The sequence below is a fragment of the Eubalaena glacialis genome, chromosome 17 (assembly GCF_028564815.1).
Source record: "Eubalaena glacialis isolate mEubGla1 chromosome 17, mEubGla1.1.hap2.+ XY, whole genome shotgun sequence".
Classification (NCBI taxonomy): Eukaryota; Metazoa; Chordata; class Mammalia; order Artiodactyla; family Balaenidae; genus Eubalaena; species Eubalaena glacialis.
Window position 1 is genome coordinate 15,918,638 of NC_083732.1, and position 26,321 is coordinate 15,944,958.

The following is a 26,321-nucleotide window of genomic DNA, read 5'->3' on the forward strand; positions in this document are numbered from 1 at the left end:
GAAAATAACAGAAAGAGCCCACATTTTTTTTCTCTATTTGGTAAAAAAATAATTCTAGAATTTAAAGAAAAATTTTAGAAAGATTAACTAATGCCCTGCAATCCTCCTTAGTGATAAACAGAGAATCCTTTACCAGAAGATTTCTTTAAAATCACCTAATTCATTTTGGCTTCATTAATAATTAAACCTTCTATTTGATCCTCACCACTCTTTGAGGCAAACAAGTATAATCCCCATTCAACAAAAATGGAAATTGGCACTCACACACATTAAATCACTTGCTCAAGGTGACAGGTCCAGCCACAGGCAGTATGTACTTAATCATTATTAAACTTATTTTTAAATCATACAAGATTTCCTCTGCTTTTAAAAAAAAGTCTATAAATTTTTATCAGAAAGTTCTTCTAAACATCTAACTAAAATCCCATCAGATATAGTTTAGGAACCATACCTTTTGTGGAACTAAAGAACTGCTGCTCATTATATCTCATATTGAATCACTTCATGTATCTCAGAAACAAAAAATCCTCCTTCCACTCTTCTTTTAAAGGAAAGGACAGCAACACTTCAACTTAGCCTGTCACAGACGATGGCTGCCAAAGATGATCACATTTCTCATCCCACATGCTCTTCTTCTAATTCAACTTTTAACATACCTCCCAGGCTTCCCTGGTGGTGCAGTGGTTGAGAATCCGCCTGCCAATGCAGGGGACACGGGTTCGGGTCCTGGTCCGGGAAGATCCCACATGCCATGGAACAACTAAGCCCGTGTGCCACAACTACTGAGCCTGTGCTCTAGAGCCCGCGAGCCACAACTACTGAAGCCTGTGCGCCTAGAGCCTGTGCTCCGCAACGAGAGAAGCCACCGCAATGAGAAGCCCGTGCACCACAACGAAGAGCAGCCCCCGCTCACCGCAACTAGAGAAAGCCCGCGTGCAGCACCAAAGATCCAACACAGTCAAAAATAAATTAAAAAAAAAAAAAAAAAATTCCTCCCAAGGAGAGCTGGGATCTGGGGAGGCTTGTGACTAAAGCCTAAGTGACTCTACGTGACTTCTGAGGTTAAGTCATAAGAGGAGATACAGCTTCCTTGGAACTCACTCTTTGAACCCCAGCCGCCATGCTGTTAGGAAGCCCAAGCAGATGCAAAGAGGCCATAAATAGGTGTTCTAGCCTATAACTTAGCTGAGGTCCCAGCTAACAGCCTACATCAAACAACAGGCATGTAAGCGAGCAAGATTTCAACTGATTCCAGCGCTGAGCCATTGACTCAGTCCTGGATCTGAGTCTTCCAAGCTGAGACACAGGACATCACGGAGTAGATAAACTGTGTCCATCATGCCTTTTCCCAACGTGACCACAACAATTGCGAGCAGAATGCCACCAAGTTTCAGCTGGTATATTATTCAGCAACAGTAAACAAAACTCTCTAACTCAGAAAACAAGCAAGAAATGAAAAGGAGACAAAGAATAAAAAAGTTTTTTTCTGAAGGCTCAAAATAAATATCCCCAGTTCTGTGCTCTAAAGATTACTCACTTTACTGATAAGAGTCTGTCAGATTCTCACGCAGATCTTACTAAAAGTGCATGTAAAATAAGAGGAATTAGAAACATACTATATCATATTTTCTATCTTCACCCTAAGCACGTCTCTCTTTAGAATGCCTTTTCTCCTCTCTGATGAAATCTCCATGAGCCCTTGAGGCTCAAATCAAACAGTACAGCAGCTTTCCTCATCTCACAAAATGAACTGTTTGCTTCTATAAAATGTCTGTCCAGCCCTTCTAATACAATTTTCTATTCTAAAGCATATATTGTACTGTAATTACTTGTCCACAAGTCTCTTTCCTTCCCTAAACTGTGAGACCTTAGAGGATAGGGCCTATTTCTTTTTTAATCTTTGTGTTCCCAACTCCAAACCCACGGCAGGTAAAGTGCAGAAAATCAGTAAGGAGAAAATGGACTGTTATTTAAATTAAAAAAAACTTTTTAAACATACAGATACACAAAAAGTAACATCCAGTGAATAGACAGAAAAAGGCAAGTCTCGTAGTTAAGCTAGAGCTTGGTAGTGAGGGGTCTATGGTTTACAGTGACTTAGTGGAGAGACAAACAGATCAATACCTTAAAAGATCTCATGGACACTGAGTGAATTTTAGCCCAAGTCAGTTTAGTAAATAAGGAAATACTACGCATTTTTAAAGTATTTTCTCCTAAATGACTAATGTTAAATTTTGAGGTGCTCAAAGGAATGAAAACCAGAACCAGAAAAATTAGCTACACGAGACCTCATGTGCCGAATGTTTTGTATAGCCACTCTTTTACAGTAATACGACTTTCTTTATATTATTTTTGCCCACTCCCACCGCCTACCCCTGGCCACCTGTCCTTAATGCCCCTGTTTGGTTACATTTCAGAACTCTGAAGTACTTTCCTCCCAGTTGACCCAAACTACTACCATATCTGTTTGGGACGTAGCACAGAGCCACTGAGAAACAACCACAATACTATCTGTCCAACCCTCTCCAACAGGCCAATGTTTTTTTTCCTTTCGTTTTTAATTTAGTTTGGTTTATTTTAATAAGCTCTTCAAGCACCTTCTGCAAGCTTGAGCAAAGACATTCATGAATATATTTCTTTTAAACCACACTAATGTATTATTTATCTTTTTTATTAATTGAAGTACAGTTGATTTACAATGTTTCCACCGCCAACACTGGTTTTAAAAAAAAGCAGTACAATACTCATAAAATGGCAAGAACAAGGAGGATATCCCTTAGTACGTCTGCAAGACATTTCAGAAAAGTTTTGCAAAAAAACAAAAATCAGAAAATGGGATTTCTGAGTCATTTAAATTCCAGTCCCCTCAAAACTGCCCTGATTTGTCAATTAAAAAGGCCTACGTACAGTCTCACTTTTCTTCCCATTGCTGACATCTCTCATGTGTCTCCTAAGCTGCCACACTCCAAAAAACCCCAGGAAACTATTGTCTCTATAATGTTACTCCAAAGAAGTGTTTGATATAAAAGCTTTCTATTTAGTCAAGTGTGCTATGAAATGAATGTCTCAATCTCAACCCCCCTCCTGTTCCTAAAACAGAAATCTACTACTTCCTAGGAGGAAAAAACTCTCAAACTCTCTGACCGTAAGCATTCTCATAGGCGGGTATTACCTCTGTGTTTGCACCTCTCACAGCGTTACTTTTATGAATCTCCTTGTGATATGTTTGTAGAAAGTATGTCTAGGCCCCAACCTACAGAGACTTCAGAAGGGGCAATGCCGAGGAAACAGCCTAAGATGCTACTATCTCAAGCAGTAAGTTCTCAACAGTTATGCTCTTCTTTAGCCCCGATCAAATCCATTAACATATTTAACAATTTAATTTCTTAGCACTTCTGGAGAAACTGAAGTCTAAACACTGAAAAGGCTGGTTGAACAAAAATGTGAATGCATTTAACATTACTGAACTGTACACTTAAAAATGGGTAAGATGGTAAATTTTATATGAATTTTACCACAATTAGAATTTTTAATTAAAAAAAGTAAACACTTTTTAAAAAGCCAACATCTAAAGAACCACAAAACCAACAAACAAAAACTAGGGGAATTACTGTGTATTAACAGAGACTACAGAACCAAATGCAATGGAGGAGCTTGATTAGATCCTGGTTTGAAACCCATGGCTGTAACAGTTTGGAGGTAACAGGGAAAATTGAAAGAAGACAGTTGATACTTGATGATATAAGTTTTCTTAGATTTAAAACAAAGTTTTATCAGGTTTAATAGCTGTATTGTATGTTATTACCTAAGTAATGCCTTTATTTTACAGCGACGTGCTTTATGAATAAAGGGTCATGTGTAACTTACTTCCAAATAGTTCACGCCACACACACACATACATACACACACATACACAAACACACACACACAGAGCGGGGAAAGAGGGAGAAAGAAAAAGCACACACAACACTGAAATAGCCGTTATTTAACCACTTGTTCTACCACATTATGGAAGTATCACAGGAGCTAAGAAAAAGAGAGACATATGACACTGCCCATCCCAAAGCCCCGCCCTGCTTTTCCACGGGGGCTGTATACCGTTTCTACTACTTAATATATAATTGGTTGATGAAAGAATCTGAACAGATGACAGACAGATCGCGTTCTTATTCTGCAAATAAAATGACCCCACAAAGTAAAAAAATTACTGTTTAAGTAGAGATTTGGGAAGAGGGTTGAGAATACTTTTCCAGGTCTTGTCACAAGTGTATATTAATGTGTGGCCCGTAGGGGCTTCGTTCTTTTGATAGTTGTAGAGTTTCATTACTCATCTATTGAGACATCAACCCTTCAAGCGATGCTTTCATTCTCTTTTTGATCACTTCTTCAATTGAAGTATTTAAGTGCCGACCCTATACTTTGCGTTTGGTTTTGTTTTATTACCTTTCCAGAACTACTGAATTTCCCCAAGGTTTTCTTTACCTTTTTTCTCCTCTTTCCACTATAAACTGAGATTATTAATCCCTCTTCCCATTACAGTGTCAAAATATTCTGCAGGGGAAAAGTTAATAAGTCTGGGTGCAGAAAATGTTCAGTTTTACTGAGGCAACAACGCCAAAAATTTAAGTCTTTATTGTTTCTGATTCGAAGGTAAGTGGACTTCCTTTCTTGTTCTACAGAAAATTTTTTTGTAAAATCTGTAATCAATGTAATAAGCAACTGACTAATAACCTTTGGATATTGTTGGATTCCATCTCTCTTTTTGTTTTGATTGTATACTTTGCTGTTAACTGAGATCAATAATATAAACCCCCAGCAAATTGAGTTTTATATCAAAGAACTGCTTCTTAAATTTTAGACTAACTCATTGGTTTTCTCTAGGCAAATCAAAGAGCACGAGCTCACGTGGTCAACACATGATCACAGCAGGCCAAGAAGAACAGACTGGCAGGTACAAAGGCTCATGCAAAGAGCAGAAATGGGGGAAACGGCTTTGTGGCAGACCCATCTAGTAAGCGTCTGGGAATGTCATTCTGTAGTGAGTGGGGGGACTTATATTATTATAAAAGGGATATTTTGGAAAGATCAGTCTATTAATGACTTACAGTACAGAAGGAGAATTTAAGTCAGCCCAAAATACAGTTTAAAAAGGAGAGACTTTAAGCTGTTCTGTATACTATTTGGGAGGAGAGGGAAAATGAATGAAAAAATACATATATGTGGCCTTTCCTGGTGGCACAGTGGTTAAGAATCCGCCTGCTAATGCAGGGGACATGGGTTCGAGCCCTGGTCCAGGAAGATCCCACACGCCGCAGAGCAACTAACCCCAGGCGCCACAACTACTGAGCCTGTGCTCTAGAGCCTGCGAGCCACAACTACTGAGCCTGCGTGCCACAGCTACTGAAGCCCGAGTGCCTAGGGCCCGTGCTCCGCAACAAGAGAAGCCACCAATGAGAAGCCCGCGCACCTCAACGAAGACCCAATGCAGCCAAAGATAAATAAATACATTTATTTAAAAAAATACATGTATGTGTATACATACACACACACACACACACACAGAGACTCCATCCTTACTATTTCCCCCAATTTTAGCAAACCCATAAGAAAACAGGTACCATTCCCTGTTGTACCTGTATCATTCAGACAATAAGCCAGTGCATATAATCATTTTAAGCATATTTATAGAACACAACAGAAATTTTAATGCCAGATTTGTCAAAGCATTTTACTTGATGGTTTCTCTCCTTGATGTTAAACTCCAAACAATGTGTATCAAAACTTGTAATGTGTTTTACTAACATGTTATGGCCCTCCGTTTATTCATTTAAACCTTCCCCAAAAAGTCTGTGTAAGTTACCTATTGCACTTAAAGTAACAAGTACTGTAAGTTGACTACTCGGTTTGATCAAGCTGATAAACTAATATAATAGTCCATCCTTAAAAATCTTTCAAGCTGCAAGGGCATGCATTTGCTACTCCGGATTTACTCTATATATATGTTCATTAATTTACAGATTTCAAGCAAGGCTACTCTTTTGCATTGATATTTTCCATCTGCGTGGTCCTAACCTCTTTAGCCTGGATTCAATGCAGCAACTCCTCTATGGGCCGCCCCCAGTTTCTTTCTGAACGCCTTTCCTTTTCTTTTTCCTCATTATACACTCAATCCCTTTCTCCAAGAGAGTAAACGTCTATGAACCATTGAGGCAGGCCCAGAAAACCTGGGATGAGGCTGCTAGAGACACCTGAACCTCACTGGGAAATTTCTTGAGCAGGGAATGAAGAGGGCCTCCATAACCAGGAAACCCCTCTCTATCCCTTGGTGCAAAGGCACTGGCTTCCCTCACTCATCTGAGGGCCAGGCCAGGTGAAGGCAAGGCGCTCAGCCTCTGAAAATCACAAGCCCCAGAAGGCCTTCCCTTGCCCTACCTGGTCTTTACCTGCTATTGGGTGGAGTGGTCCCCTCACTTCTCACCTGAAAAGGGGAAGAGAATCCCCCAGATGCTCAGTCTGGTAATACAGAGCATCGGGGTGGAAGGGCTGCGGGGCTCCGTGGTGCCTGAAGGGAGTGGGCCATCAGCACCATCGATCTGGTCCAGAATTAAGGATGCAGTTCATCAGAAGATTCTACACATGGGAGCCGGCCAGCTCCTGGTGCGAGATCAGGATGCAGACAACTACCGTGCAGGAGAGCTTCTGGGGCCTCAATGCCCTGGGACCAGCTCTACCTACCACAGGCTCTCCCTTCTCTCCCCACCACAGGGTCCGGGCCTGCCTCCAGTGACCATGAGAAGAGGCAGGGAGCAGCCGAGGACCTCTCCTATGGGGTCCCAGCTGGCCCTACGGCCTGCACTGCACACAGGGCCAGTCCAGCTCCAGCCTGCCCCAGCCTTCACTCGCCTCGAGCCAGCAAACCTGGGCTTCCCTCCGTCTCCTGACTCTCTTTTCTCCTGAATGCTTTTTCTCAAAGTGAGATATTTACTATCATGATGAGGTCATCAATGATGACGAGAATGCTGTTGTTACGATGTGAGTGCCCTTTACCCAGAGAAGGCAAACGCTCCAGTTTTGTCTTCTAATGCCCTTCAATGTCCAGGCATTCTGTTGACTTTTGTCGCTGTCAGTTGTCATGTCAATATGTTTAGGACACAGTGAATATCATGTCATTTTCTTGTGTTATACTTAACAGCTTAAAGCCTTTAACTTATTAAAATTCTTAACTGTACACACCTTGTGTTTAAAATACAAGGTAGTGCAGCATAAATAGATCTTTATATAACTTCCAGTCCCGTCACTAGATTTTACTTATACTTACTATCTGTTTATTTAGAAAAGACTCTGGTGGTGCTAGAATACAATAAAATGACATTTCTTAATGGAATAAATATTTCTATACCACACTTTTACAGAAAAATCTTAAGGAAACAAGATATCCATACATCTTACTTAAAACAGCAATAAGAACACTACATGCATCTCAAAACAGAAATACAGAAATTGAAAACACAATACACTACCAGACACTCCAAAGAGGTGGGCATTCCTAAGGCTTTATGAACTGGTTAAAATTTTCACCCATCTTAAATCATCTTAATATTTCCAACTTATAACCATTTTGACCACTTGAATCTAATGAACACTCTCAAGACATCTAACACGATACAGTCTGTAACAATATCCTTAAACAGGGAAGAAATAGAATACAGCAAAGCTAGGGAACGTAATCCTCAATCCTATTGGACAACAGAGGCTCAGTACCCCCGGTCGGCTGGACCACAACCTTGTGCAGCAACTAACTTCCAACAACAAATCAGCCAGTTACTGCGCCAGCCTGTTACGTGATCTGTCCTCAAGTCCTCAACCTAACGGCTTCCTTAACAAAAGGCCAGCTTCTTCACCAAGTGCTGTGAGCAGAGCAAATCTGTTAGATAAAGAGGGAAACTGCAGATCATGATCAGACACGAAATACTTAACGAAAAACTAATGATAGTAACACACCCCCCCTTAATCTTGACTGTGTTCTTTCACTGCCACCCATCTTCCATCTTCAACTTCGGGGGGTGGGAAACAACCCAGCAACAACAACCGAGAAAGCCAGGGAAGAAGGATAAAAGGAGGCAGAGAAAAGTCTACAAAGATTTATACCCAACTGAGGCAGTCCGAAGTCGTGCTATTATTTATCACTCCATCCTCACTTCGAAGGCCCGGTCTCCAAGCACAGCACACCAGACCCGATGTCCACAACAGGCCGCAGGCACAAGGTGGCAGGTACAGGACACAGAATCGTCTCCAGGACCCGCAGGCCCCCACTGCCCAGCCCCCTAACTATCACAACCAGCTTCTGTAATGTCAAGAAATGCTGTAATGTTAAATTGGTAGAAATTCATACACTTCTGACATTGAGATTTTTTTAGTCAGGAATTTCCATATTCCTTATTTAGGAATCAAAAATACCTGTGAAAGAATTTGCCACCTATGTTCCAACAATAACCAGAGGTGATTTACCTAACAAACATATTTATGAAAAAAAATCTATTTTTAAATATATGTATACAAGCACATTAAAAATGTATGTTTAAAAATGTGTTATCCAAGTAACTATCTAAATTTTCCATTTAGTTTGACTCTAGAAATGACTCAAGTAAAGCTGTAGGTACCGCTAAAATATGCAATTCAATGTTCAATTTACATTTTGACAATAACTGAAAAGCTTTTCCTTATTAAGCATATTAATAAGAGAATTAGAAATTTTAAGCAAAATTAATATTAAATATTCCTACAAATGCTACTGTACCACCGAAGGTAAGGAAAGTCATTTCATCTTTGATTCCTGAGCTGATTTTATAAGTGGGAACAATCTGCCAGAAATGACCATCCTCATTTAGACGGGTGCTTTCAGGGACAGAAATCAGTCAGCAACAACAGGAACTCCCAGAACCCCCTCACACCCTGCAAGCCTTGGAAGATGTGGGATCACATTTCCTGTGGACCCACTAAATGAATAATAGAAAATACCATGCCTTATATTTTCATCTCTGACAACAGGGCTTCAGACCCGGCAGCTGGAACACTAAAAGCAGTGCATGGCTGATCCCCACACGTGCACAGGTGAAAGAGTTCCCTGAAAGCTCTCCCCGCTCCCTGCAAACAATTGAGCAGACAGAAGAATTCCACAAATAGCAGAGCAGAAGTCAGATGACTGAATATATTACCAGCCTCCTTTGGGGACTACAATATCTCAACACCAAGTCACCCAGGCTACACGGGTTGCAAAAAAACCTGCAAAACATACATCACACAATCACCACCTAACGGTTAAACGTGCTAGAATTAAATATACACTAAAGGAACAAGAAGCCGAATATCTATACCAGTGCTTCATTGGTCCTAAACCTCTATCTGGAGGGCTCTCTCCCTCTTTTCTACCTCTCACCCACAATGGAGTTTTCTCAAGCTTATTTTCTGAGCTTCTGATTGTGAGAAACAATAGGCAACTTGAACGTGCTTTTTCAAAATACACTCCTACCCCTTTTCCCTTTCCCGTTCCCTAGTGGAGAATGACGGATCTGTGTTATCTCCACAAAGCACTGGATGGGACACATCCACATGAGGCTGCGAGGAAGTGCGGCCGACCGACCATCTAACAAGAACACAAGTTAAGAAGGCAGGGCTAAGGGGCAACGTTGGCCTGGATGCAAATTCCTCTCCAGCACTCGGGCTGTGTGACCTTTGGCGAGTTATGTGACAGCTCTGCGCCTCCACTTCCTGAACTGCGAAAGAGGAATGACAACAAGAGCGCCTCCCTCACTGTCTTACAGTGAGAACCAGACAGGAGTGTACAGCAAGGGGACCTTATTAGCCCGGCACCAGGTTTTGAGTGAGCACTCAGTAAAGGTTACCTGTTTGACTTCATCCATTACCATTCTTACTTTTTGAAAATTAAAAGACAAGAAAGAATCCTGCAATTTAGGAACTGTTAAATTCTGGGCCGATGACTAAAAAATCTGGAGACTGCTTATAGGTCTTAAGATAAGTATCGACTGTCCAGGTATACGCTTGCCTTGAGGCAAGGGTTTGGGAGACACAGGACTACAGAATTTGCAGGACTGGATCTATTCAAACCTATTCATCCTTTTTACAAACCAAACAACCAGACTGAGAGCCTTCTAACGACCTGCAAACATTTGCTTTATCAGATCCCGACCAGGAAGACGTTCTCAGACTCACCATTCCCTCTGATATTTATGATTTGTTTCCCCACTCATTGGTCAAGGTTAATTTTTTCCCCAAAGTTTTGCTCAGAGGCACGATTTAATCCCCTTTGGGCTTCATCTCCTCCTGGAAAATGAAGGTAACCTCTACTTCACAGGATTGTGGCAAGAATGAAAGAATGGAGCACGCCTCAAAAAGCCCCTAATAGGTTGCTGGCACTCGGTGACAGCTGCTCTTATCATTTCAGTTGTTCCATTGCCGCTCTCCCAATGCAGACATTTTAGTCAAGAGCAAGAATGCGTTACGTCTAGAAAAACTGACGACCACAGCAGAATACCTGTGAAAGGCTGTGCAGGGGAGTTTTCCATCCTTTAGAAACCTACAGTGGTAAGGCCCAGGATATATTAGCCTTAAAAGCAGCTACAAGGCACAGACAATCCACAGAAATCAGAGGTCACTGACTGCCCTGTCACCTTCACCCAAATATGGGTTGCCACCCGGACCACACATAACATGATTTCAGGGGAAATAAAAACAAAGCTAATTATAAATATTCATACCTTCATTAAACGAAATCTATTTAATCATAAGCTAATCAGTCAGGGGGACATTTAACAACCTTTTTATTATAAACATTACAATCCTATTCTCAGGGGGGAAAAAAACCCAAACCCAAATCAAAGCAGAATTATCTTATATAATTAAAATTAACACATTAAAAGAAAAGCAGATCTTTAGTATGAAAGCAAATTGCAAGTTAAGGTGAACACATCCCTTTCCACCCCTCCCCCACCAAAAAAAATCATCACCCACTGTGTGTTCCCCCTTTAATCACAGGATTTGCAATGGATGGTTTAAACTATAAAAGTAAACTGCCAAAGCTGAGACACTCAAAACTCAACAAATAACTGAACAAACAAATGAAACAATGGTTAAATGAGGCAAGGATGCAAAAACAAGATCTAAAAAGCCCAAAATGAGAGTTAACCTGGCCATGGGGAACTCCATCAGGAGTTCTTAACAGTTCACAATTGGCTGCCTAAAAAAACATAAATTCTGACAGAATTAACATGCTAACTTCAATTCTCCATGCATATATCAATTGACATCCAAAGTAAAAATTGTTTTTTCTTTCAGAACCTTTAAGTATTAATAACTATTTAATTACTGCTAATAATGTCTACCTATAAGTAACTCTCCTCTCTTACTTTCTTAAAATTAAGATTCTATGTCCAAAAGCCTCAAAAGCAGGTAAGTCAAACACTGCCATAGGTTCCCTGCTTATTTAATTCTTCTCTAGAAATTTCCAAGTAGAGAAACAACTGAAAAGTGTCCTAGAGTCAATGTTTCCACAATTGCATTATGTCATCATAGCCACTGGAAGCCAGAAATGTGGTCACTGATGAACATTCCATAGGATAAACACATAAAATCTTTGCCCTAAGAGCCAAGAGTATTATGATTTAACTGCAGACCATGTAGTCATTTAATTTCAGATACCTTCATAGCACAACCTTTAAGATTTCCACTTTTTCATAATCACCCTCGCCTCAGTTTTGTAACAGCTAGGAAAACTACATACGTTTCTAAAATATCCACAAAAGTCACATTCTCACCTGTTTAGAAATTAGTATCTAGAATCCATAAAGTATGTGTTTTCTTTATACTGTCTAAATTGAGGGCCTGTGACACTAAAACCGTATTATATGGCTTTTCCAGACGTTACTTTTAATAGACTTTGAAGAGTAATAAGACATAATACTCTTTCTACAGTTAACAATTCATAAACCCTTCTACAAGCCTGTAAAAAACAAAAAAGGAAATAAACACAAATGCCAAAATCTTTTCTGTTTAGAAAACAAGGTATAGAGGTAAAATTAGCCTGCAATACGAAAGTGTATAAAAAAACTGAGTAAGGGGTTTGTTCTGTTTCCCTTAAATAGTTTTCATTATTAGTATGTAAACATAGTCTGATTATTTCATTGGGGGAAAGATCCTGATTCGCTGCTCATTTTATGATTTACTGCAATAAAAGACCAACACCTTAAAGCAACTGACTTATTTTCTCCCTCCTATTCTCTTAATTTAAAATTGATAGAGCATGTAATAACATAAATTACCAAACAAAACTATAAACACAAAACATTGAAAAGCTAACAATTTCTTAAATAGCAGTTTTGCTATAAAAATAGTGAAGCATTAATTATGCATTTAAATATAATTTCAATCATGACATAATAATGGTCAAAATATCAAATAAGGACACACTGTGCATTTCAGAAAACTAATCTTCTAGAAAAATTGTTTAAAGAGCCCCCCCTTTGTTTTGGTACCCAACATCCTAATGACTGCTTAAAAGCATCCCTTTTAAACTCAATTCAACACAAACAATTTTTCCTAAGAAATCCAAGCTGTCAACTTATGGGTCACATTTCAACCTGATGTGATTTGAAACAGCTAAGGTACTGAATCCTTAAATACAGGGTGTGTAATGAAAGCACTGCTCATAGGTCCTTGCTTCTGAGGCTTGCAAAGCTTTTATAAGCTACAACTAAAGATAAAGCCAACCAAGGAGCACTGCCCCTTTATGCGCTCACACCGCAGCCCAAGTTCCCCTCTGATCTTTACATTTTAGGTTTCTAGTAAAATGCGCCTCTAACACTGAGCAAAGGTCATGTAAATTATATTTAACCAATGAAGGGTTAAAATCAGAGCTAAACTATCTAAAAAATATTAAATTCATAATTGGTAAGCTCTTTTCTAACCTCTGCTTCAGTATCCTGACATCTAAAACTCCTCTGTTAAGACTGAAATTCCCTGGAGGAAGAAGGCTCAGATCCAGTCTGAGAGCACACAATGGAATCACAGCTGACGATGCACATCTTTTTCTAGATGTCTCCATATGCTTGAGAGGTTTTTTTTTCCCCCTAGCAGGCATTAGGGGACTTGCTACTCACTGCCACCAAGAATCTGAGAACATTCTCAAGGATTATTGTAGAGAAGGAGTAAAATAATGTGTTGCTCTTGAGCATACAAAAGACACATGTCAGAGTGGCCTTCAGTAGCTAAATTAACTAATGACGGGGCGGTTTTGAATGTTGTCAAATTTTGAACGTTGTTTAATTGATAATACTCCCTACTTCTAGCACCTAAATGTTTGTTTTATCTTCACAGTTTTTACTATTTTATCACTAAAATAACACCTCAAGGGCTAGAGCAAAATGCAATTAATTTTTGTCTATATGAACACTTACAATTATACTGGATTGGGAATTCATGGTAAATACTGTTCCCTAAAACTATAGACCCCTCAATTCTTTCTTAGTAACCCAGTATTATTAAAAGCTCAAGAAACCAGTATACATAAGTATCATGCACATAAAATGCCTCAAAAAACAAAACAAAACAAATTCCTCCCAAGATTAAATTCATGGGATACTCATCACAAAATGAACAGATGTATTCTCAAGCTAATATTATTCATTCTTTGAACTCCCAAAGATTCTACAAATTCCAGTTGGAAAAAGGAGCCTTGCTGCTGTCAATGTGCACTAACCTCCCCAACAAAGAACAGGAGCGCGCGCACACACACACACACACACACACAAAGCATCGCAGCAGCAGCTGCTGTCTTTTTAAAACACTGCTATTCCTGCAGAGCAACCTGTGATCTTTACAGAGAACCGAAGACCTATCCTCCCTATTCTGAAAAGTCAAGACTTGAGGAAGTCACTAGACTGTACCCAACAAACAGGGTAAAATAACCAAAGATGTCTCCTAACCTTGCAAAAACCAAAAAAGTACCCACACACTGTACCATTCAGTAGTGTTTAAGCAAACTAAAATAATTTATTTTTAAGAATCTCTTGTGTGGGAGTAATCTAACAAACTACATTTTACTCACTTTCTTTCTGTAGGCAAATATTCTTTGACCAGCTTGTTCCTTAAATACCAACGCTTTAGGTTTCAAACAGTGATGCTTTGGTTCCTAACTTCATTTTGTTTACTTAAGAAACAGCAAAAAAACAGAAAACAAAAAATGCATACCATAAACCACAACTTTTTTTTTTTAAATGTCATCCCAAACACCGAACTTCCAAGTGCACTTTGGAAACTGGCGCTCTAATTAATCAAGGAACCAGTGAAGCCATTACAAACAATGATGCTTTACACTCCCAATAATCAACTGACGTGAGTTTTTCCCGATGCCTTCGTTTTCAGAGAACCCTTTCAAATTTCATTGTCCCCACGCTGGAGTAGTTGAGTGAAACTGAGATAGAGATAAACAGATAACTCCTATGATCCTCAGCACGTAAACCGAGCGCTGAGGTCCAGAACGCGATCACTACAATATATGCCATTTTAGAAACGGGCCTCGGACAGTTACTGCCCCATCTTAAGTGCCTTTTAGACTTCGTCGTGTCTAAGACAACGTCTCTGGTGGTATCAGAGATATACAGTATCTCGTGCAAACTACGTTGCCTCCCCCGGTCAGAGGCCCCGTAAGTGACGCTACCCCACAGATCTAGGAGCGGGTGACCAGGGATGTGCAAGAGTGGAGAGCTCTTGGCGTCTCCATGACTCCCCCGCCCCGCGCGCAACTCCTCTCTAACTGGTCCGGAAGAAGCCCCGCCCCCTCCCTTCCTCCAGCCCCCGCGATTGGCTTACCGACACCCGGCAGGTCAGTTCCCTGCCTTCGATTGGCTCACTGTCCCATCAGTCACACGCAGCGAGATTCGGGTCGGTGGGAGGGGAAGGCGTTGGAGGAGGTGGAGTGGGAGTGGGATTAGAGGACGAGGTGGCGGAGGAGGGTGTTCAGGCTCGGTCCCCGGTTTAGGAAAGTTTCCCCTACCAGTGACAGACCCGGACGGCGTTAGGCCCGGTCCAGCTCCGGGCCGGTGCAGGGCGCTCGGATCCCCGATTCCCGCCCCTCGGTCCCGCAGGCCCCGGAAACCACTAGGGGGAGGGGAAAGAGGGAGGGACCAGTTAACCAGGGACCGACCCACCCCCGATCTCGGAAGAGGCGCCTCCGGGACTCCCCGGAGGGGCGGGGGGCGGGGAGCTCCTGCGCGCAGCGAAGACCCTGACCCCCTCCCCCAGCAGCCCCCGGAGGCCCGAGAGAGAAGTGTCCCCGGGCCCGGGGCGTGACCGTCGCGAGCCGGCCGGGAGGGCCCCTCCCGCTTCCCGCCTGGGGGCCCTGAGGGCCTGTCCCTTCAGGGGCGGAGAGATGGGGGAGAGAAAAGGGGGCGCTGGCGAGCCAACCCGGAACCTCCCGGACCGCCTCCCGCCCCCAGCCCCGGCCCCTGCGCGCCTCCTGCACACACGCCCGCACCCAGAAAGTTAAGTCACGGGCGAGCCGGGCTCGGCGCCGCCGCGGTCCGGCCCCCGGCTCCCCGCCCCCACCGCAGCCCGGCCTGCTCGGCCCCAGCGCGCCGCCCGCCCCGCCCGCCACAGCTCCTTCCCGTCCGCCCGCGGCGCGCGGCGCCCCTCGCCTCCCACCCCCGGCGCTGACACGGGCCCGGCCCGGCTGCCGGGCCGCGGATCCCCTCCTCCCGGCGTCTCACCCAGCCGGCCGCCCCTGACACGGCGCTTCACCTTCACACACCCCCCCGAGGACTTCTCAAGTCCTGCCTCCTCTCGCCCGGCTCCCACCCTGCGCAGCAGTCGCTCCGCGTTTCCATGAAAGAATGCACCTTCTCCGGCTTCACCTTTCCGTCCCTGCCTCGCGTCCCCCGAGGGCGCAGGAGACGCGCTCCTCGCCGACCCGCACCGGGCAGGGCGGCGGGCGCCTCGCTCCTCGGGCGGGTGCCGCGCCCGCGCCCCCGGCCTCCCCGCCGCGCCTCGGCTCTCACCTCTCGCCGGCGCCGCGGGCTGCAGCCTCCGCCCGCCTCGCGCTCCGGGACTCGTCTCCCGAGCTCTGGCAAAGCGCTGGAGCGCCTCCTTTCTCTCCCAGGGACTCCGCGTCTCCCTGCCGCTTCCCGCCCTCCCCACCCCCCAAGCCCCAACTCCCCAGCCTCGCGGCGCCTCCGGGATGCAACTCGCGTTTTCCGCGCACCGGGGCAGCGGTCGCCGCACACAAAACAGCCCTCTCGGCGGCGCGCGGCTCTGCCCGGCTCGGCGCAGGAAGGGCAGACGCGGCCGGGGGTGGGGACGCGGCGCCCCCTGCCCGCCGCCCTCCTCCCGCCTCCCGCCCGCCCTCGCGGCCCCCAGGGAAGGCGCGGTTACCGGCTCGGGTCGGTCACGCCGTCAGGTGCCGGCTGCCGTCGGCGCTGACCTTCGCCGCCGAAGCTGTGGCTGAGGCTGCGGCCGCCATGTTCCCGTGTTAATAACTGCTGCCTGGTTGTTTATTTCAATGGAGATCCTCCCCCAACTGCCTCCTCCTCCTCCTCCTCCTCCGCGTCTCCGCACTTGCCGAGAGAGACACAGACCGCGCAGAGCTCGCGATCAGGGGAGGGGGCTCGGGAGCCAGGCAGTCCCTCCCCCCGCCTCCCTGGCCGTGGCCGCAGCCAAGTCCTGTCACTGGGGAAAGGACGGAGCGGAAACTTGCGTCCCGCGCCCCCGGGGAGGGGGCAAAGGTGGACGGAGGGTTCTCCGGGGAGCAGACCCTGGCCGCGGGGTCCGCAGCATCTCCGTCGGCGGAGTCCTCTAAGAAGGCGACCTGGGGAGAGGTGAAGAGTGAGGAGAGAAGGGAGAGGGGACAAAATGGGTGACTGTGGTAGAGGGAGGGTGACCTATGGGTGACTGGAAGTGAAGGGAGAGTAAACAGATGACTCCATGGGAGGGCAAAGGGCAGTGCCAAAAAGAACGAGTGGATGGGACAGGCCGGGGCTGCAGAGTGGAGGCAGTGGGATCTTGGGGCTGCAGACGGCGGGGCAGATGCCCCCGCACGAAGATCGGGGAGAGCCCAGTGCCAGGTTCGCCCCGGGAGGAACCTCCCGCCCGCACTCCGCCCGGGCCCCTCGGCCAGCAGCCTGCACCCCTAGGGCGCACCTCGCACGCCCGCGTCTGCTGCTGCGCCCTGGAGGCGCCCGTCGTCCATCAATTCAACCTCGGCTCCTAAGACGATAGGCTTCTCCAGTTGTAGCCGCATCTGAAGAGGGGATGGAGGGGCGCGACCGTGCGAGGCGAGCTTAAAAGGGTGCCACCCAGCAACTGCATGATAAAGCAAAAGGACACACAGTGTAAAGCCTGACCTGGTTGAGCATTCTTGTCACGACATGAGTCACAAAAGTTTTTTAGTGGAAAGTCCACTTTCTAGACAGAAAGTGATGTTGGGGGGATGCAGGAGAGTTGCACTGAAAATTCGAAGAGAAGCCTCATAAAGGTTACGTGGATCAGTTTTATGCTTTGGAAAAGCAAGTTCTTCACAACCCAGATACAGTTCATCCGAAGAAATGAGCAACATTTGTTTAACAAATTTCCTTATTTTTAGTCTTAAAATGAGAAAGGTCACTTGCCATAGACAATAATAGTGTTTATTGAACACTTACTATGTGTCTGGCACTGTGCTAAGTGATTTATACATTTTGATTCTCAAGCCTTAACAAAGTAATTACCATTTTTAGCCTTCACAAAAAAATGAAGCTGAAAGAAGTAAAGTAATTTGCCTAGGGTCATACAGCTGGGAAGCTGGAGAAGATTTGAGCCCAGTTCTGGCAGACTCCAGAGCCCACACTTTTAATGGTGTCTTCAACCTCAAATTTGTGGGAGTACCACCAATTTTTTTTCGGGAAAGAAAAAAAAACGTGTGTATGCATGACTATGGATAGAAAATGTTTGGAAGGCTATAACAAATTGTTAGCACTGGGGAGTATGAGTGGGTGTGTAATGGAGTAGTACTTCCACTTTTATTTTGTACACTATAGTGTTTGAAATGTTTGCATTCACCATGTATTAATTTAATAAATTTTTGTAGATTTTAATTACATGGCATAACAGAATAAGGTTTCCTGAAAACCCAAAGCTCTCCAAAAAACTGGGGAAGAAATGGGAAATGGAGGGTTTTTTAATGACCTGTTTTCTTCCACAAATTCTCATCCATAGTATTCCTACAATGAGGTAGTAGTCGCCTGAGGTCTGTCGCATTGCTGGACTCAAATTTCCTTTCCTGTCATCACCCCCAACTCTGAGTTGTGATAAAGAAAAGATTCTCCTTCTGGCTTTCTACTCCTCTTTTGGCAGAAGTCCAGAGTTCATCAATACTCTGCAACAGTAGATTTCACACTTTCAAAAACCACCCATGATATCTGTGCAAATTAATGACTCCCATTGCATTTCCATGTTACTCAATAAAACTTACTCAAGATACATGACTGTGTCTATAAAAATAAAACAAACAAAAAAATCTGACAGCTTGGCATAATGAGTTGCTTCCAGCTGCTAATCGGTTGCCTCAAACCTTGAGGAATCCTATAACTTCTGCTCTCTTCTACAGCCTCTGGTCTCCCTCAACACTTCATGCTGTAGTTATAACAATATTCTGTCTTGCACTGGAGTTGTTTATATATTGTCTTTCTCTTTCACTAGATCGTAAGCTATTCAGGGCCCAGAACCATGTGTTGTTCTTGTTTTTACATGCTATAGCTCCTAACAATATCTCATATAATGTTTGCTGTTTATGTGAATCTGTAAAATGTAAACAACAGTATCCAATCGGTCTTCATGTCCGTTTCCCCAACTCACCCTCCAATACCTTGCTCTTAAAACGTATTTATAAAAAATGTTTTCAGTATTTTGAAAGAATTTAGATTTCTGTAAGACCTCAGAATAATTGTTCAGGAAAACCAGCCGTAAGTATTGGTGAATTATCATGTGATAATGTAATATGAAAAGGAAGAAAAGTAAATAAGTTGGCTTAATTATTCAGTCAAAGAAAAAATAAATAAAAGCAAAGATATAGGAACTGGATATATTACCAACAAAGAACAACCCAATAAGGAAAAAAATGTGGGTGCAAATCGTAAAGGGGAAGGAAATTATTGAAATTTAGTAGAAACAGAAACGACACACCATGGATGGATGAGGCAAGTAGACAAAAACCAAAAAGAAATGTCAGCCAAATCACAAATGCAACTTAAAGTAGTAAACAAAAACGATAATTTATATACTTAATAACACACCTAAGAAAATCAGGACAATGTGAATACTATAGGACAAGAAATTCTATTTTGTCTGCCTTCTCTTCCTCATTCAAGTAACCTCATTCAAGTAACTTCAAGTTACTTTCTTCATACATAAACTATATAAAAATGGAAGATTCAATATGATTTTTGTATTATTACTACTAGCATGCTTCATGATATAATGAGAGGTAACACGGTGTGGTAAGAAGAGCTAGAAAAGATAGGCAAACATATGAACTGCGCTTTGCTACTTAACATGTGACTAAATATCTGTTTGCTCATCTGTATAATTGTTGCAAGACTCAAACAAAATGGTATAAATAAATGTGCTTTGTTAACTCTTAAGTTCTTTATACTAATGGAATATTATTATGTTGATTAGATCCACGCTTAGCACAGTTATCTCTATTTCGGTGTTCCTTTCAAGTTATAAAAACAAAAAAATTATCGTTCATTCTATTAAAAAGGTAATCACTGGAGGGGGGGAATCAGTTAAGACATTTGTTTGACAGTTTCATTATTGAAAAAAACAACTGTTTGACCAAATGGTTCATTCTTATTGTCTGCTCTCTCCAAATCCCTTAAATATTATAGCTACCATAAATGTGTCTGATACAGGTCAAGCGTACTACATATATTTTTATTTCTAATCAAAGTAGGCATTATATGTATTATTATTCTCATTTTACATATGAAAAAAAATGAGGTTCAGAGAAGTTAATTTATGCAAGATCATAGAGCTGCCTTTGCAGCATGGCTAACAGATTGTGCTAAAATTCTTTTCTCCATCACTGAAAATCTCTACTACTCTAAGCAACACATTGTCTTCATCCTTATTTCCTTAGTACTTATAACAACTCCTAGAACATAATGCAAGCTCAATAAATGATTGTGAAATGAATAAATCAATGAATGAGGGGTTCCATTCAAACCATACTACATACTGTCACAAGATTAATATTCCCACTTCTATTTCTTTCCCACTTGAAAACTCTTAATAATCCTTAATTGCCTACAGAATGCAATTCAAATCCTTTACCTTATATTCAAGACCATCTTCAGTAGGACCCTAACTGCTTTGTCTAGCAGTAACAGCAACAAAATACTTAATACACCCTCACTCATTCCAGGGTGTTCTGGAAACAGACTGACATGAGTTTCAATCTTGGCTCTTACTAACTGTGTGAACTTCGGCAAGTTATTTAGCCTCTCTGCAAATTCTATCCTGTGCAACAAGGTAAGATAATGAAAAGGAAAGAAGTAAAACCATCTTTATTCATTGATGATGTGAGTGTATACATAAAAAATTCAAAACAGCCTATAAACTATTAAAATGAATGTAAGATCACAAGATACAAGGTCAACAGTCAGAAATTATATTTCTATATACTAGGAAGAAACAACTGGAAAATGACATTTTTTAAAATGTCATTTACAAAACATAAAAAACATCAAATACTTAGGAATATGTTTAACCAAAAATATGCAAGATCTCTGCATTGAAAACTAAAAACAGTGCTGATAGAAATTTACAAAGGCCTAATTAAAAGGAGAGATGTGTAGACTCAATATTGTTAAGATGTCAGCTCTCCCAAATTGATCTATAGATTCATTACAATCCCAGTCAAAATTCCAGCACGTCTTTTTAGTGAAAACTGAGATGCTAATTCTAAAATATATATGGACATAAATATATATTATCTAGAGCAGCCAAGACAAACTCAAAGAACAGGTTGGATAATTTACACTACTGATTTCAATAATCAGTGTAGAGCTAAAATAATTAAGACAGTGTGATATTGGTGTAAGAATAGACAAATCAATGGAACAGAATAGAGTCCAGAAATAGACCCCCAAATTTACAGTCAATTGATTTTTTACAAAATTGTCAAATTTGATGGAGAAAGGAAAGTTTTGTCAATAAATAGGGCTGGAACAACTAGATAGCAGTATGAAGAAAATGAATATTGATCCCCTCCTCACACCATGATACACAAGAATGAATTAGACATTGATCATAGACTTAGAAGTAAAAGCTAAAACCATAAACCTCCTAGAAGAAAACATGGGTTAATAAATATCTTTACGACTTTGGGGTAGGCAAAGATTTCTTTTTTTAAACAGGACATGAAAGACACTAATCAGAAAAGAAAAATAAATGATAAATTGGACTTCATTAAAATTATAAACTGCTCATCAAAAAATGCCACAAAGGAAGTGCAAAGGCAGTCCACAGATTGGGAGAATATATCTGCAGTACACATATCTGGCAATGTAACTGTATCCAGAATAAGCAAAGAACACCTTCAAATTAATAAAAAAAGACAACCCAATAACAAGATGAACAAAAGACTTGAAAAGGCACTTTAGAAAAGTATGTGAATGGTCAATGAATATATGAAAAGATGCTCAAAGTCATTAGTCATCAGGGAGCTAATGCAAATTAAAACCACAGGAGATATGACTTACCCTCTAGAAAAGCTAAAATTATAAAGGCTGACAGTACCTGGTATGGGCAAGAATATGGAGCAACTGGAACTCATTCATTGCTGGCAGGACTATACAACCACTATGGAAAACAGTGTGGCACTTCCTCATACGCTTACCATATGACCCAACAGTTCTACTCCTAAGTATTTACCTAGGAGAATATTGATCTGGATGATGATTACATTTTGACAATGATTCATCAAACTTTATTGAGTTGTACACTGGGGATTTATGTATTTTGCTATCTGTAAATTATACCTGAACAAATTACTATTGGCATTTTTTTTAATGGAATAAAAGAGAAGTTCCTCAATATAATGAACTGTATGTACAAAAATCCTATAACAAATGTCATACTCAATGGTGAAACATTTACACCTGCTCCTAGAGATTGGGAAAGAGAATTGGAAATAGAATGTCCACTATTACCATCTGTATTCAATATTGTACAGGAGATTCTAGTCAATGCAATGAAGAAAAAAATGATATAACTATCACTAAGGAAGAAATAAAACTGTCATTATTTGCAGATGGCATGAACGTTTATGTAGAAAATCCAAAAGAAGCAACAAATGATTAGAATTAAATTTTAGAAGATCTCTGGAATGGAAGGTTAATATACAAAATACAGTTGTATTTTTATATATTAGAAACAGAAAATGAAAACTTGAAATGTAAATTGAAAAGCTTTTTGGCAATATCCATTTAAGCTGAGCATTTCTGCTTTATGACCCAATAATTCCACTCCTAAGTATATATCCAATAGAATTCATTGACTGAAGAATGAATAAATTACAGTGTTTTTGCTCAATGGAATACTATATTGAAATTAAAATGAACACACTATAGTTCCATGCAATAAAGTCGATAAATCATATAAAAATAATCTTGAGTAAAAGGAGCTGGATATAAAAGAATACTACTGTATAATGTCATTACATAAGATGGAAGATGGATAAAACTAATCTATAGCGATATACCAGGACAGTCGTTACCTTTTTTGGAGTAGGTGGTGCCTGGGAGAGCACATGAGGGAGATTTGGAGATGTTGAGAATATCCTATTCCTAATCTGAGTGGAGGTTACTTGGACGTGTTCATTTCATGAAACATTGTGTGCACAGCTCATTCAAGGTATAAACATGACCTGTGTACCTACCTATATATATTAGACTTCAATTAAAAAGGTGTTATTGTTGTATGCATTTACTGATGTTTCCCTAACTCAACTGCTAGTGCCTTAAAGACAGGGATCATATTTTAGATTTCTTAATATCCCACACAGATTTTAGCACATCAACTTCCTAAAATGTTACTTTACTTAGCATAAGTAGGTACAGGCGCCAATAAAGTTTATTTAGTTTTAGTAAAAGTATAAATAATAGTAAAACAACATGCATATATACACATATATATACAAATATAATCAATTTAAGAAGTGTTGACAGGGGACTTGGTGGTCCAGCTGTTAAGAATCCGCCTTCCAATGCAGGGGACGCGGGTTTGATCCCTGGTCAGGGAACTAAGGTCGCATATGCTGCGGGGCAACTAAGCCCACGTGCTGCCACCACTGAGCCTGCGTGCTCTGGAGCCCAAGGGCCACAACTAGAGAGAAGCCCGCATGCCACAACGAATGGCCCGCGCGCCGCAACTAAAACCCGACACAGCCAAATAAATAAAATTTTTTTTAAATTAATGTGTTTATTTAAAAAAAAAGGATTGACATTTTTTCTACAAGTCTCCTTTCTCTTATGTTTACCTTGACTAACTCGAAAATAAAGATGTCTATTAAAAATAGAAACTAATTGGGGCTTCCCTGGTGGCGCAGTGGTTGAGAGTCTGCCTGCCAATGCAGGGGACACGGGTTCGAGCCCTGGTCTGGGAGGATCCCACATGCCGCGGAGCAACTAGGCCCGTGAGCCACAACTACTGAGCCTGCGCGTCTGGAGCCTGTGCTCCGCAACAAGAGAGGCCCGCGCACCGCGATGAAGAGTGGCCCCCGCTTGCCACAACTGGAGAAAGCCCTCGCTCAGAAACGAAGACCCAACACAGCCAAAAATAAAAATAAATTAATTAAAAAAAAATAGAAACTAATAAAAATTAAATGTACTCTAATAAGTTAAGAGTTGGTCAGCTGTTGATCTCATCTCACTTAACATAAAGGTTCATGCAGGCAGGCTGAGAGGAGTCTTAGAATAAGAAGTAGGTTCTAGATCAGAATCTAAGCCCGTAAACAGGGTGACTTAAACACTTGGTTAGTTCGTTGGTTGGTGGGTTGGTGGCATCTTTTTATTGTGGTGAAATATATATAACCTAAAAATTGCCATTTTAACCCTTTTTAAGTGTACAATTCGGTGGCATTAAGTACATGCACATTGCTGTGCAACGACTATCCATCTCCAGAATGTTCTCATGAAAATGTTCTGGACGTGTTATCAAGGACTCAGTTTCCTACTTGAGGACTTTTTAAGATCCCATGCAGTTTGGAAATACTGTATCAGGGAGCTAAAGCTCACTCAGAGGAAAAAAAGATGCCTTTGGTTAAAATGCAAGATTTTTATAAAATCCTGGGTGTGAAGGGGAATGACTGTGTTCAGTTTCAGCTAGGACAGAAAAAATACCTTCGTGAAAAAGAGTGCATCTGAATAACAGCTCTTCTTCCTTAGGAGGACCATCTTGCTTCTTTTGAAATAGGCTTCTATAAATGTGGACCACTTGACAAATAGTCCTACTCACCACAGAGCCCTCACTCTAGCAATATTTCTTGGGCTTTAAAATATAAAACTCTGTTTTTATTCAAAACATTTACAGGGTCAATCAATGTTATATTTTAATTAGTCTATTATTTATGAATGTCAGTTTTTGACATCCTTGATGAAGTGTCTAGGCTCCTGGCTTGTTTGTTTTATTTTGGTTTTAGGTTTTCCCCAAGATGATTATGAAGTTTCAGACACACAACTGCCTGAAAGATTGCAGTTGTTCTCTTGCCCCATCCTCAAACCCTTTTAGATGATTAATGTCCTAGTTCTTACACTGAGTGGCAGGCATGTGGATATTTATTGTTCTTTATATCTGTCATACATGTTAGAAATATTATTTTGTGTATATTCAGTATTTAATAAAAACAACTTAAAAAAATTCCTTCTATGATATAAATTTTACCTAAGCACATTCTTTTGTTACAAAATAAGAAAAGCTAGTACTTAGATCCTGTATTTCTTTTAGACTAAGTTTTAAAATAAACTACTAATACTGGATACTTTCTAATACACTCAATCCCTGATTTATACATGGCCAACGAACCACCTAAGACTGGCAAGGTTTTTACTTGACTAGAACTCTCTTCTCTTTTCGCCTCTGCCTAGAGGTTTTCCAACTCATGTTTCCTCCTCCCTCTCTCTACTATGAGCTGCATAGACAGCTTTTTCTTTCCCCTGCGTACTAGTGGTTTCATTTACAACATCACCATTTCCTCGTATCTGAGCCCTATGCCTCTCAAGAGTTTTGCTGTTTGTTTGAACCCCTGCTGCCATCCCTAAGATAAAACACCAAACACAGTTGAGTTTGAAGACTCTTCTGCAGTGTGACCACATAACCCCAAGGCTCACCATTTGAATCTAGACACGCTTAACCGAGTCCCTTTCCAAATGCAGCAGATTAAGTTCTAGTTTTCCACAGAAACACACACATGATGGTTATGTTCTATTACTACTATGGTGCTATTTTGGATTTCACAGGTTTTAGCAGGACAGCTCTGAGAATCTAAACCCCTTGCAAAACCTTGTTTCCATAGAAAAATATGTTCTGCCTCACAACCAATCAGTGAACAACTAAACTTTTGAAATAAATCCATGAGGATTGCCTGTACTTTTCATCTGAGACTTCAAAGCCTTTCACAAAAACATCATTTAAAAAAAAAAAAAAAGCTGTTTTGCCATAGCTAATAGTTATTAAAGGACTTATGTTCACAACTAAGAAGCGTGTGTTAACAACCTTTGGACACGAAATGCTGGAGATAATGCACAAATTATTACCAGGGGTATTGGATATGCTTCTTTCCATTTATTAATTCAACTCAAAGTTATTGAGTTCCTATTCTGTGCAAAGCATTATTCTCAGTACTGGAGACCAAGTACTGAACAAGACAGGGAACAGCCTTATCTTAATGGAATTTACAAGTGATGTGCCTCATACTGGCACTTAATAAATACCTGTTGAATGAATGATTGAATGTGGCTAAGAAAACCATTCGAATATGATAAACATTTGTTTTATAAAAATTAAGTGAAATCAGTGAATGGAGGGGTTGCAGAATGCAGAACGTAAATTAGATAGGGATTTGTTCCAGCAGTCAAGGTTAAAATATTTCCTTATTATAACAAAGCAATACTGGGTAGGAGTGTTGGGTGATCACAACCAGAGGGCTAGTACCTCTACCATCCACATGGCCTTGGCTTTGCAGAGCACTGGTTAGAAGACAAGTGCCATCCCACCAC

General features: G+C 41.5%; 1 protein-coding gene across 3 annotated transcripts in view; it reads right to left on the reverse strand.

Annotated features, from left to right (window-relative positions):
- Positions 1 to 16,922, reverse strand: part of NCOA2 (nuclear receptor coactivator 2) — a 266,794-nt gene extending 249,872 nt beyond the window's left edge. The window contains exon 1 of one of the 3 annotated variants that reach the window (XM_061172244.1): positions 16,441 to 16,922. The gene's annotated coding sequence lies outside the window, so the exon portion shown is untranslated. Of the gene's footprint in view, positions 1 to 14,883; positions 14,948 to 16,067; positions 16,178 to 16,440 lie in introns of those variants that run through there. The other 2 variants (XM_061172245.1, XM_061172246.1) reach the window with 2 other exon arrangements.
- Positions 16,923 to 26,321: the final 9,399 nt, after the last annotated feature.